The following is a 15,224-nucleotide window of genomic DNA, read 5'->3' as shown; positions in this document are numbered from 1 at the left end:
CATTCCAAAAAGGCGCTCCTTCCCTTCCGAGCTCTGCCGTGCGCCCAAACAGTGGTTTACCCCCACATATGGCGCATCAGCGTACTCGGGATAAATTGCACAACAACTATTGCAGTCCAATTTCTCCTGTTACCCTTGTGAAAATAAAAACTTGGGGGCTACAATATCTTTTTTGTGGAAAAAAAAATTTTTTTTTATTTTCACGACTCTGAATGCCCAAGTGCTTCACAGAAGTTTAGAATGCAAAGTTCTCACCACACATCTAGATAAGTTCCTTGGGGGGTCTAGTTTCCAAAATGGGGTCACTTGTGGGGGGTTACTGCAGTTTAGGTACATCAGGGGCTCTGCAATCGCAACATAATGCCCACAGACCATTCTATCAAAGTCTGCATTCCAAAAAGGCGCTCCTTCCCTTCCGAGCTCTGCCGTGCGTCCAAACAGTGGTTTACCCCAACATATGGCGCATCAGCGTACTCGGGATAAATTGCACAACAACTATTGCAGTCCAATTTCTCCTGTTACCCTTGTGAAAATAAAAACTTGGGGGCTGCAATATCTTTTTTGTGGAAAAAAAATATTTTTTTATTTTCACGACTCTGCATTCTAAACTTCTGTGAAGCACTTGGGCATTCAAAGTTCTCACCACACATCTAGATAAGTTCCTTGGGGGGTCTAGTTTCCAAAATGGGGTCACTTGTGGAGGGTTTCTACTGGTTAAGTACATCAGGGGCTCTGCAAACGCAACATAATACCCGCAGACCATTCTATCAAAGTCTGCATTCCAAAACGGCGCTCCTTCCTTCCGAGCTCTGCCGTGCGCCCAAACAGTGGTTTACCCCCACATATGGGGTACCAGCATACTCAGGACAAATTGGACAACAACTTTTGGGGTCCAATTTCTCTTGTTACCCTTGTGAAAATAAAAACTTGGGGGCTACAATATCTTTTTTGTGGAAAATAAAACATTTTTTTTATTTTCACGGCTCTGCATTATAAACTTCTGTGAAGCACTTGGGCATTCAAGGTTCTCACCACACATCTAGATAAGTTCCATGGGGGGTCTAGTTTCCAAAATGGGGTCACTTGTGGGGGATTTCTACTGTTTAGGCACATCAGGGGCTCTCCAAACGCGACATGGCGTCCGATCTCAATTCCAGCCAATTCTACATTGAAAAAGTAAAACGGCACTCTTTCTCTTCCAAGCTCTGCGGTGCGCCCAAACAGTGGTTTACCCCCACATATTGGGTATCAGCGTACTCAGGAGAAATTGCACAACAACTTTTGTGGTCTAATTTCTCCTGTTACCCTTGTGAAAATAAAAATTTGTGGGCAAAAAGATCATTTTTGTAGAAAAAATGCGATTTTTTTTTTTCACGGCTCTACATTATAAACTTTTGTGAAGCACATGGGGGTTCAAAGTGCTCACCACACATCTAGATATGCTCCTTAAGGGGTCTAGTTTCCAAAATGGTGTCACTTGTGGGGGGTTTCCACTGTTTAGGCACATCAGAGGCTCTCCAAACACGACATGGCGTCCAATCTCAATTCCAGCCAATTCTACATTGAAAAAGTAAAACGGCGCTCCTTCACTTCCAAGCTCTGCAGTGCGCCCAAACAGTGGTTTACCCTCACATATGGGGTATCGACGTATTCAGGAGAAATCGCACAACAACTTTTGTGGTCTAATTTCTCCTGTTACCCTTGTGAAAATAAGAATTTGTGGGCGAAAAGATCATTTTTGTGTAAACAAAAGCGATTTTTTATTTTCACGGCTCTACGTTATAAACTTCTGTGAAGCACTTGGGGGTTCAAAGTGCTCACCACACATCTAGATAAGTTCCTTAAGGGGTCTAGTTTCCAAAATGGTGTCACTTGTGGGGAGTTTCCACTGTTTAGGCACATCAGGGGCTCTCTAAACGTGACATGGCGTCCGATCTCAATTCCAGCCAATTCTGCATTGAAAAAGTCAAACGGCGCTCCTTCACTTCCAAGTTCTGCGGTGCGCCCAAAAAGTGGTTTACCCCCACATATGGGGTATTGGTGTATTCAGGAGAAATTGCGTAACAAAATATATGGTTACATTTCTGTTTTTACACTTGTGAAAATAAAAAAAATGGTTCTGAATTAAGAGGTTTGCAAAAAAAAGTTAAATGTTCATTTTTTCCTTCCACATTGTTTCAGTTCCTGTGAAGCACGTAAAGGGTTAATAAACTTCTTGAATGTGGTTTTGAGAACCTTGAGGGGTGTAGTTTTTAGAATGGTGTCACACTTCATTATTTTCTATCATATAGACCCCTCAAAATGACTTCAAATGTGATGTGGTCCCTAAAAAAAAATGGTGTTGTAAAAATGAGAAATTGCTGGTCAACTTTTAACCCTTATAACTCCCTAACAAAAAAAAATTTTGTTTCCAAAATTGTGCGGATGTGAAGTAGACATGTGGGAAATGTTATTTATTAACTATTTTTTGTGACATATCTCTCTGATTTAAGGGCATAAAAATACAAAGTTTGAAAATTGCAAAATTTTAAAAATTTTCGCCATATTTCCGTTTTTTTCATAAATAATCGCAAGTAATATCGAAGAAATGTTACCACTAACATGAAGTACAATATGTCACAAAAAAACAATCTCAGAATCAGCGGGATCCGTTGAAGCGTTCCAGAGTTATAACCTCATAAAGTGACAGTGGTCAGAATTGCAAAAATTGGCCTGGTCATTAAGTACCAAATTGGCTCTGTCACTAAGGGGTTAAGGAACTTATCTAGATTGTGGTGAGCACTATTAACTCCCAAATGCTTCACAGAAGTTTATAATGTAGAGCAGTGAAAATAAAAAATCTTTTTATTTTCCTCAAAAATGATTTTTTAGCCCGCAATTTTAATTTTCACAAGGGTAACAGGAGAAATTGAACCCCAAAAGTTGCTGTCCAGTTTGTCCCGAGTATGACTATACCCCATATGTGGTGCGGGACCTCTGTTTGGCACACATCGGGGCTCGGAAGAGAAGTAATGATGTTTTAAAATGCAGACTTTGATGGAATGGTCTGCGGGCATCATGTTGCGTTTGCAGAGCCCCTGATGTACCTAAACAGTAGAAACTCCCAACAAGTGACCCCACTTTGGAAACTAAACCCTCCATGGAGCTTATCTAGATGTGTGGGGAGCATTATAAACCCCCAAGTGCTTCACAGAAGTTTATAACGTAGAGCCGTGAAAATAAAAAAATCATATTTTTTCCATAAAAATGATTTTTCACCCCCAAATTTTTACTTTCACAAGGGTAGCAGGAGAAATTGGACCACGAAAGTTGTTGTGCAATTTGTCCTGAGTACACTGATACCCCATATGTGGGGGGGACCCCTGTTTGGGTGCATGGAAGAGCCCGGAAGGGAAGGAGCGCCTTTTGGAATGCAGACTTTTGAAAGAATAGTCTGCGGGCGTCATGTTGAATTTGCAGAGCCCCTGATGTGCCTAAACAGTAGAAACCCCCCACAAGTGACACCATTTTGGAAACTAGACTCCCCAAGGAACTTATCTAGATGTGTATTGAGCACTTTGAATGCCCAAGTGCTTCACAGAAGTTTATAATGCAGAGCCGTGGAAATAAAAAATCATTTTTTTCCACAAAAATGATTTTTCAGCCCCCAATTTTTTATTTTCCCAAGGGTAACAGGAGAAATTGGACCCCAAAAGTTGTTGTCCAATTTGTCATGAGTATGCTGATGCCCCACATGTGGGAGAAAACTACTGGTTGGGCACATGTCAGGGCTCGGAAGGGAAGTAGCGATATTTTGGAACGCAGACTGTAATGGAATGGTCTGCAGGCATCATGTTGTGTTTGCAGAGCCCCTGATGTGCCTAAATAGTGGAAACCCCACACAAGTGACCCCATTTTGGAAACTAGATCCCCCCAAGGAGCTTATCTAGATGTGTGGTGAGCACTTTGAACGCCCATGTACTTCACAGAAGTTTATAACGCAGAGCCGTGAAAATAAAAAATCTTTTTTTCCCACAAAAATTATTTTTTTAGCCCCAATTTTTTTTATTTTTCCAAGGGTAACAGGAGAAACTGGACAACAAAAGTTGTTTTCCAATTTGTCCTGAGTGCGCGGCTACCCCATATCTGTGGGTGAACCACTGTTTGGGCACACAGCAGAGCTCAGAAAGGAGTAAGCACTATTTGACTTTTTGAACGCAAATTTGGCTGCAATCAATAGTGGAGCCATGTTGCGTTTGGAGACCCCCTGATGTACCTAAACAGTGGAATCTCCCCAATTCTAATCCCAACCCTAACCATAAAACTAACCACAACCCTAACCCCAACACACCCCTAACCCTAATCCCAACCCTAATAATAACCCTAATCACAACCCTAACCCCAACACACCCCTAACCCTAATCCCAGCCCTAAACATAACCCTAATCCCAACCCTAACCCTAATCCCAACTCTAACCCTAACTTTAGCCCCAACCCTTACCCTAACTTTAACCCCAACCCTAACTTTAGCCAACTCACTTTAGCTCAACTGTAACCCAAATTGGAAAATGGAAACAAATACATTTTCTTTATTTTATTATCTTTTCCTAACTAAGGGAGTGATACAGGGGGGTTTATTTACTATGTTTTATTTTTATCACTGTGATAGGGTCCATCATAGTGACCAAAATGAACAAATTGGAAAAATCTTCCTATTGTTGCCGGGTGCAGGCTGGCAGATCTTGGCGGGCGCACTGCGCATGAGTCCGCCATTTTCTTCCCGGAAAAATATGCTTTTTTATCCTTCCAACCTTACGTTGGAAGAACGACATGCTCTCAAATCTCTACAAGATAACAATTCGATTGTCATAAAACCAGCCGATAAGGGTGGGGCTTTGGTGGTTATGGACAAGTGATTGTACTTGACAGAAATCACGCGACAACTCGGTATATCGCCTTCTCAATAAGGATCCCTCATGCAGTATTCGTCATGAAATAGATATTATTCTCCAAAAATACTCCACCTTAGGGGTCTTCAACTAAAAAACGTATGACTGTCTCACCAACAATAACCCCATCACCCTGGTCTTTTATACCCTCCCAAAAATACATAAAAACCTCAAAAAAAAGTGGGAGACCTATTGTAGCATCAACCAATTCGATTCTGTCACCATTAGCAATATACCTGGAGGAAATCCTAACTCCCCTGATCCAGCAAATAAAATCCTATCTCCTTGACAAGGGCGCTTTTTTGAACACCATCCAACAACTAGGAACTATACCGGCGAATGCACTATTAGTGACCCTTGATGTTAAGGATCTATATACATCCATCCCCCATTCGGAGAACATAGACTCCACATGCCGGTTACTAGCGGCCACAGACATGGATAGGGACCAAGAACAAATGTGTGTTGACCTCCTGAAGTTGGTACTTACCTCCAACTACTTTCGCTTTCAAGATGAATACGGGGGACCGTGATGGGCTCCAATGTGGCACCCCCTATGCAAACGCCTACATGGCTGATTTTGAGGAGAGCAGCATATACAATAATAATCTGTTTTGCAACAATGTCATCCTATGGAAACGTTACATAGATGATGTTTTTTGCATATGGGGGCCCATTGGAGTCCTTACTCCAATTCTTTGACTTCCTCAATGCATCCTGGCCTGGGATTGGATTTACCATGGGGCATGACCTCTGGCATATGAATTTTTTGGATACTGTGGTAATCAAGGACTCTGAAGGTACCTTGTCCACGGATCTTTATATTAAAAAAAAAAATCGTAATGGCATCTTACATTTCCAGAGTCTCCACCCCCCTTCAACCAAAAGGTCAATTCCCAGGTCACAATACCACAGAGTACACTGCATCGTCACGAACACAAACATCAGAGACCAGCACCTTAACGAAATGACAGTCAAATTCCTGGCAAAGGGCTACCCATCCGCTCTATTGAATAAATCTAGAGCCATTATTAGTAATCTCCCAAAAAAATCTCAAAATATATACCGTTCATACATACGTTCCACCCCTTCGCCTACATCATCCACAAATCGATACGTAAGAACTGGCTGTTGTTATCTGCCGCTCACCCCGATGTCCTTGAATTCAGACAACCATTTCTTCCGTGCTTCAAACGAGCACCAAATATAAAAGACTCTCTTGTGAAAGCTGATATTGGTCCTAAATTTCCCCTTGATAAACAACGATTTCTACAAAGACCGAAAATGGGGACCTTTCCATGTTTACACTGTGTCCAATGCAACAACGTTCTCAGAGGGGATAAAGTCGTACACCCCTTCTCCGGTAAAGAATTTAGGATTCAAAACTAGAGTTGAGCGAAACGGGTCGAACATTTTCAAAAGTCGCCGACTTTTGGCTAAGTCGGGGTTTCATGAAACCCGATCCGACCCCTGTGCGGGGTCGGCCATGCGGTACGCGACTTTCGCGCCAAAGTCGCGTTTCAATGACGCGAAAAGCGCCATTTCTCAGCCAATGAAGGTAAACGCAGAGTGTGGGCAGCGTGATGACATAGGTCCTGGTCCCCACCATCTTAGAGAAGGGCATTGCAGTGATTGGCTTGCTGTCTGCGACGTCACAGGGGCTATAAAGAGGCGTTCCCGCCGACCGCCATCTTACTGCTGCTGATCTGAGCTTAGGGAGAGGTTGCTGCCGCTTTGTCAGAAGCAGGGATAGCGTTAGGCAGGGTCCATTAACCACAAAACCGCTTGTGCTGCAGCGATTTGCACTGTCCAACACCACCCTCGGTGTGCAGGGACAGTGGAAGTTTTTTTTTTTTTTTTCCCCTCAGCGCTGTAGCTCATTGGGCTGCCCTAGAAGGCTCCCTGATAGCTGCATTGCTGTGTGTACGCCGCTGTGCAAACCAACTGCTTTTTTCAAAGCACAAATCCTCTTGTTCCTTCCTTTCTGCACAGCTATCTTTTTTGTTTGTCCACACTTTTTATTTCATTTGTGCATCAGTCCACTCCTTATTGCTGCCTGCCATACCTGGCTGAGATTACTGCAGGCAGGGAGATAGTAGCTGCCTGCCATACCTGGCTGAGATTACTGCAGGCAGGGAGATAGTAATTGTAGGACATTCCCTGTTTTTTTTTTTGTTTTTTTTTTGGTGGGAGATTAAGATTGGCAATTTGGCATTTCTGCTAGAGTGCCATCCCTGTGTGTGCCATCTCTCTCACATAGTGGGCCATAGAAAGCCTTTTCATTTTTCTGTATTTTTTTTTGTGGGGTGTATAAATTCTCCCTGATAAAAATACAGTGGGAGATTAATATTGGCCTTTGGGCTTGTGTGCCAGTCCTGAGTGTGCCATCTCTCTCACAAATAGTGGGCCATAGAAAGCCTATTTTATTTTTTTTTGGGTTTTATAAATTCTCCCTGAAAAAAAGGGAGATTAATATTGGCCTCTGGGGTTGTGTGCCAGTCCTGAGCGTGCCATCTGTGCCAGCCCTGAGCGTGCCATCTCTCTCACAAATAGTGGGCCATAGAAAGCCTATTTAATTTTTTTTTTGGTTTTATAAATTCTCCCTGAAAAAAAGGGAGATTAATATTGGCCTCTGGGCTTGTGTGCCAGTTGTGAGCGTGCCATCTGTGCCAGTCCTGAGCGTGCCATCTCTCTCACAAATAGTGGGCCATAGAAAGCCTATTTAATTTTTTTTTTGGTTTTATAAATTCTCCCTGAAAAAAAGGGAGATTAATATTGGCCTCTGGGGTTGTGTGCCAGTTGTGAGCGTGCCATCTGTGCCAGTCCTGAGCGTGCCATCTCTCTCACAAATAGTGGGCCATAGAAAGCCTATTTAATTTTTTTTTTGGTTTTATAAATTTTCCCTGAAAAAAGGGAGATTAATATTGGCCTCTGGGCTTGTGTGCCAGTTGTGAGCGTGCCATCTGTGCCAGTCCTGAGCGTGCCATCTCTCTCACAAATAGTGGGCCATAGAAAGCCTATTTAATTTTTTTTTTGGTTTTATAAATTTTCCCTGAAAAAAGGGAGATTAATATTGGCCTCTGGGCTTGTGTGCCAGTTGTGAGCGTGCCATCTGTGCCAGTCCTGAGCGTGCCATCTCTCTCACAAATAGTGGGCCATAGAAAGCCTATTTAAATATTTTTTTGGTTTTATAAATTCTCCCAGAAAAAAAGGGAGATTAATATTGGCCTCTGGGCTTCTGTGCCAGTCCTGAGCGTGCCATCTGTGCCAGTCCTGAGCGTCCCATCTCTCTCACAAATAGTGGGCCATAGAAAGCCTATTTTTTTTTTTTTTGGGTTTTAGAAATTCTCCCTGAAAAAAAAAGGGAGATTAATATTGCCCTTTGGGCTTGTGTGCCAGTACTAAGCGTGCCATCTCTCTCTCTCTCTCAGTCAGTGGGCCATAGAACGCCTATTTTTGGTTTTATTTGTTTTCTAAATTCTCCCTGAAAAAATCATTTTATTTTATTTGGTTTCTAAATTCTTCCTGATAAAATCATATTTTTTTTATTATTTTTTTTTCTAAAGTCTCCCTGAAAAAAAAACAAAAAAAAAAAAAACAGTGGGAGATTAATATTGGCCTTTCTGCTTGTGTGCCAGTCTTGACTCCTGGGTGCGTCATCTCTCAGTCAGTGGGCCATAGAACGCCTATTTTTGGTTTTATTTGTTTTATAAATTCTCCCTGAAAAAATCATTTTATTTTATTTGGTTTCTAAATTCTTCCTGATAAAATCATATTTTTTTTATTATTTTTTTTTCTAAAGTCTCCCTGAAAAAAAAAAAAAAAAAACAACCAAAAAAAACAGTGGGAGATTAATATTGGCCTTTCTGCTTGTGTGCCAGTCTTGACTCCTGGGTGTGCCATCTCTCTCTCTCTCTCTCTCTCTCCAATTGTGGTCCATAGAAAGCCTATATTTTTTTTCCTTGATTTGGGTTCCAAAATCTACCAGAGAAAATAACTACATCAATCATTGGTAGAAAAATATTGGCCTCTGGGCTTGTGTGCCACTCCTGACTCCTGTGTGCGTCATCTCTCAGTCAGTGGGCCATAGAACGCCTATTTTTGTTTTTATTTGTTTTATAAATTCTCCCTGAAAAAATCATTTTATTTTATTTGGTTTCTAAATTCTTCCTGATAAAATCATATTTTTTTTATTATTTTTTTTTCTAAAGTCTCCCTGAAAAAAAAAAAAAAAAAAACAACCAAAAAAAAACAGTGGGAGATTAATATTGGCCTTTCTGCTTGTGTGCCAGTCTTGACTCCTGGGTGTGCCATCTCTCTCTCTCTCTCTCTCTCCAATTGTGGTCCATAGAAAGCCTATATTTTTTTTCCTTGATTTGGGTTCCAAAATCTACCAGAGAAAATAACTACATCAATCATTGGTAGAAAAATATTGGCCTCTGGGCTTGTGTGCCACTCCTGACTCCTGTGTGCGTCATCTCTCAGTCAGTGGGCCATAGAACGCCTATTTTTGTTTTTATTTGTTTTATAAATTCTCCCTGAAAAAATAATTTTATTTTATTTGGTTTCTAAATTCTTCCTGATAAAATCATATTTTTTTTATTATTTTTTTTTCTAAAGTCTCCCTGAAAAAAAAAAAAAAAACAAACCCAAAAAAAAAATGGGAGATTAATATTGGCCTTTCTGCTTGTGTGCCAGTCTTGACTCCTGGGTGTGCCATCTCTCTCTCTCTCTCTCTCTCTCTCCAATTGTGGTCCATAGAAAGCCTATATTTTTTTTCCTTGATTTGGGTTCCAAAATCTACCAGAGAAAATAACTCCATCAATCATTGGTAGAAAAATATTGGCCTCTGGGCTTGTGTGCCACTCCTGATTCCTGTGTGCGTCATCTCTCACTCAGTGGCCCATAGAAAGCATATAGTTTGTTACATTTGTTTTCTAAATTCTCCCTGCAAAAATCTATTTTTTTTTTTTTTTGGGGTTTCTAAAGTGTTCCTGAAAAAAATAAAAATAAAAAAAAAATAATAGTGTGACATTAATATTAACATTTGTGCTTCAGTGACAGTCCTGCGTGTGGGGCATCTCTCTAATTTGCAGCCACCAAAAAAAGAGTGTGTAACATTGGGCCTGATTTTCGCTGTGGTCTCACCAACCTGTAAAGGGGTAGCTAAATCATACTGAAGTTATAGCTCACCGTGTAAGTTGTGTGACTGCAACAAATAACGTTAGTTTGGTTACGTTTTTAAAACAATGAGGAAGTCTAGTGGAAGAGGTCGTGGCCGGGGGCGTTCATTGTCAGCTGGTAATGAGGGTAGTGGTAGTGGTGGAGCATCAGGTGGTCGTGGGGAAAAAAATATTGCACCTAAGTCTGGAGCTGTGGAGCCAGGTTCGTCGTCCGGCTACACAAGGCCTCGAACGCTCCCTTTTCTGGGATTAGGAAAACCGCTTTTAAAGCCGGAGCAGCAAGAGCAAGTTTTGGCTTATCTTGCTGACTCAGCCTCTAGCTCTTTTGCCTCCTCTCGTGAAACTGGTAAAAGTAAAAGCAGCGCGTCGTTAGTGGATGTTCACGGTCAGGGACAAGTCACTTCCTTGTCCTCTTCAGCAAAAACAACAACAGAGAAGAATGCAGCAGGCGACACAACGGGTTACTCCATGGAGCTCTTTACACATACCGTCCCTGACTTAAAAAGTGAAGCAGTTAACAGTCCATGCCCATTACAAGTTGAATCTGACATGGAGTGCACTGACGCACAGCCACAGCCAGACTACTATGCTGGTCCTTTGACTCAGACCACAACATTGCCCTCGCAGGGTGCTGATCAAGAATCAGACCCTGATGAGACTATGTTGCCCCATCACGAACGCTATACCACCGAACGACACGGTGACACAGACGAAGTTGCGCAGGAGGTACAAGAAGAGTTATTAGATGACCCAGTTCTTGACCCCGATTGGCAGCCATTGGGGGAACAGGGTGCAGGCGGCAGCAGTTCTGAAGCAGAGGAGGAGGAGGGGCCGCAGCAGGCATCAACATCGCCACAGGTTCCATCTGCCGGGCCCGTATCTTGCCCAAAACGCGTGGCAAAGCCAAAACCTGGTGGAGGACAGCGTGGCCATCCGGTTAAAGCTCAGTCTGCAATGCCTGAAAAGGTATCCGATGCTAGAAAGAGTGCAGTCTGGCATTTTTTTAAACAACATCCAATTGATCAGCGCAAAGTCATCTGTCAAAAATGTTCTACTTCCTTAAGCAGAGGTCAGAATCTGAAAAGTCTCAATACTAGTTGCATGCATAGACATTTAACCACCATGCATTTGAAAGCTTGGACTAACTACCAAACGTCCCTTAAGGTTGTTGCACCCTCGGCCAATGAAGCTAGTCATCAACGCAACATCCCTTCCGGCAGTGTAGGACCACCATTTAGCGCACCACCTGCTGTATCTGTGCAGGTATCTTTGCCAGGCCAAAGCAGTCAGGGTCAGGGAATCACCAGTTTCGTAGTAGGAAACACTGCATCTAGGGCACCGGCGGCAACAATACCATCTCCCACCGTCTCTCAGTCTGCCATGTCCACCGGCACCCCCGCTAGTTCCACGATCTCCAGCTCTCCAGTCCAGCTCACCCTACATGAGACTATGGTTAGAAAAAGGAAATACTTAGCCTCGCATCCGCGTACACAGGGTTTGAACGCCCACATAGCTAGACTAATCTCGTTAGAGATGATGCCCTACCGGTTAGTTGAAAGCGAAGCTTTCAAAGACCTGATGGACTACGCTGTACCACGCTACGAGCTACCCAGTCGACACTTTTTTTCCAGAAAAGCCATCCCAGCCCTCCACCAGCATGTTAAAGAGCGCATCGTCCATGCACTCAGGCAATCTGTGAGCACAAAGGTGCACCTGACAACAGATGCATGGACCAGTAGGCATGGCCAGGGACGTTACGTGTCCATCACGGCACACTGGGTAAATGTGGTGGATTCAGGGTCCACAGGGGACAGCAAGTTTGGGACAGTTCTGCCTAGCCCACGGTCTAGTAAACAGTTGTCTGTAGCCGTTCGCACCCCCTCCTCCTCCTCGTCCTCCTGCAGAAGCAAGAGCTCGTCCACAGACCGCAGTCGCACAAACACTCCATCCGCACCTGCCACTGTTGCAGACCAGGTCTCCCATTATGGGGCAGCTACTGGCAAACGTCAGCAGGCTGTATTGGCTATGAAGTGTTTGGGCGACAATAGACACACCGCGGAAGTTCTGTCCGAGTTCTTGCAGCAAGAAACGCAGTCGTGGCTGGGCACTGTAGATCTTGAGGCAGGCAAGGTAGTGAGTGATAACGGAAGGAATTTCATGGCTGCCATCTCCCTTTCCCAACTGAAACACATTCCTTGCCTGGCTCACACCTTAAACCTGGTGGTGCAGTGCTTCCTGAAAAGTTATCCGGGGTTATCCGACCTGCTCCTCAAAGTGCGTGGACTTTGCTCACATATCCGCCGTTCGCCTGTACACTCCAGCCGTATGCAGACCTATCAGCGTTCTTTGAACCTTCCCCAGCATCGCCTAATCATAGACGTTGCAACAAGGTGGAACTCAACACTGCACATGCTTCAGAGACTGTGCGAACAGAGGCGGGCTGTTATGTTTTTGTGGGAGGATACACATACACGGGCAGGCAGTAGGATGGCAGACATGGAGTTGTCAGGTGTGCAGTGGTCGAAGATTCAAGACATGTGTCAAGTCCTTCAGTGTTTTGAGGAATGCACACGGCTGGTTAGTGCAGACAACGCCATAATAAGCATGAGCATCCCCCTAATGCGTCTGCTGATGCAAAGTTTGACGCACATAAAGGATCAGGCGTCTGCACCAGAGGAAGAGGAAAGCCTTGATGACAGTCAGCGATTGTCTGGTCAGGGCAGTGTACATGACGAGGTACCGGGCGAAGAGGAGGTGGAGGATGAGGAGGATGATGGGGATGAGTATATTTTTAATGAGGAAGCTTTCCCGGGGCACGGGAAATTGGTGGCGTGGCAAGGCCGGGTTCTGGTTTTTTGAGGGACACAAGTGACGTAGATTTGCCTGCAACTGCCCCTCAACCAAGCACAACCGCAGATTTGACAACGGGAACTTTGGCCCACATGGCGGATTATGCCTTGCGTATCCTCAAAAGGGACACACGCATTACAAAAATGATGAACGATGACGATTACTGGTTGGCCTGCCTCCTTGATCTTCGCTATAAAGGCAAATTGCAAAATATTATGCCACATGAGAACTTGGAACTAATATTAGCAACAAAACAATCAACTCTTGTTGACCGTTTGCTTCTGGCATTCCCTGCACACAGCGCCCGTGATCGTTCTCACACGAGCTCCAGGGGCCAGCAGACCAGAGGTGTTAGAGGGGCAGAAATCAGAAGTGGCGTTGGCCAGAGGGGTTTTCTGACCAGGTTGTGGAGTGATTTTTCTATGACCGCAGACAGGACAGGTACTGCAGCATCAATTCAAAGTGACAGGAGACAACATTTGTCCAGTATGGTTACAAACTATTTTTCATCCCTTATCGACGTTCTCCCTCAACCGTCATTCCCATTTGATTACTGGGCATCCAAATTAGACACCTGGCCAGAATTGGCAGAATATGCATTGCAGGAGCTTGCTTGCCCGGCAGCTAGTGTCCTATCAGAAAGAGTATTCAGTGCTGCAGGTTCAATACTAACAGAAAAAAGGACTCGTCTGGCTACCCAAAATGTAGATGATCTAACCTTCATTAAAATGAACCACAACTGGATTTCAAAATCTTTTGCCCCACCCTGCCCGGCTGACACCTAGCTTTCCTATGAAAAGGTCTTGCCTGTGGACTATTCTGAATGACTTTTCCAATCTCGTAATTTTCTTCACCTGATTATCCAGCATACGACATGTTTCCACCTCACGAAATGGCCAAACTCCCCACACGGGGCCGTGCTATCGCCACTTTGCGCTTGGACCCTTGAGAGTGCTGTTTGTCTGAAGAGGTGGGTGTGGCCGCTTTTGGTCGACGGCACTGCCACTGGGTCCCTCATAGTACAATAAAGTGTCTCTGGCGGTGGTGGTGCGCACCCAACGTCAGACACACCGTTGTAATATGAGGGGCCCTGTGCCTGTACCGCCGGCCACAAGACAGTTTCCCCCCACCCCAGCTCAAACAGTGCTCTACCACTAGCAAAATTATCTCTCACAGCTTCACCAATGTGTAGTCTAGGCGCTGACATCCTTCAATGCCTGGCACTGACAATACCATTGTTTTGACATTTTTGTTATGTTAGGCCTTCGAAGCCTGTCTGCGGTCCCTTCTTTCTACAACTACTACACTGACCAGGCCACTGCTGGCCGTGTTACCCTGGAACCAATTTAAAAGTGCCTACAGTCAGCCCAATTTTGTTATGTTAGGCCTTCGAAGACTGTCTGCCGTCACTCCTTCCACTAGACTTCCACTGACCAGACCACTGCTGCCCGTGTACCCCTGGAACCAATTTAAAAGTGCCTACAGCCAGCCCAAGTTTGTTATGTTAGGCCTTGGAAGCCTGTCTGCGGTCACTCCTTCCACTAGACTTCCACTGACCAGACCACTGCTGCCCGTGTACCCCTGGAACCAATTTAAAAGTGCCTACAGCCAGCCCAAGTTTGTTATGTTAGGCCTTCGAAGCCTGTCTGCGGTCACTCCTTCCACTAGACTTCCACAGACCAGACCACTGCTGCCCGTGTACCCCTGGAACCAATTTAAAAGTGCCTACAGCCAGCCCAAGTTTGTAATGTTAGGCCTTGGAAGCCTGTCTGCGGTCACTCCTTCCACTAGACTTCCACTGACCAGACCACTGCTGCCCGTGTACCCCTGGAACCAATTTAAAAGTGCCTACAGCCAGCCCAAGTTTGTTATGTTAGGCCTTCGAAGCCTGTCTGCGGTCACTCCTTCCACTAGACTTCCACAGACCAGACCACTGCTGCCCATGTACCCCTGGAACCAATTTAAAAGTGCCTACAGCCAGCCCAAGTTTGTTATGTTAGGCCTTGGAAGCCTGTCTGCGGTCACTCCTTCCACTAGACTTCCACTGACCAGACCACTGCTGCCCGTGTACCCCTGGAACCAATTTAAAAGTGCCTACAGCCAGCCCAAGTTTGTTATGTTAGGCCTTGGAAGCCTGTCTGCGGTCACTCCTTCCACTAGACTTCCACTGACCAGACCACTGCTGCCCGTGTACCCCTGGAACCAATTTAAAAGTGCCTACAGCTAGCCCAAGTTTGTTATGTTAGGCCTTCGAAGCCTGTAT

This window comes from Ranitomeya imitator, chromosome 9 (assembly GCF_032444005.1).
Source record: "Ranitomeya imitator isolate aRanImi1 chromosome 9, aRanImi1.pri, whole genome shotgun sequence".
NCBI lineage: Eukaryota > Metazoa > Chordata > Amphibia > Anura > Dendrobatidae > Ranitomeya > Ranitomeya imitator.
The sequence above is the reverse complement of the archived record's forward strand: the minus strand, read 5'-3'. Positions refer to the sequence as shown.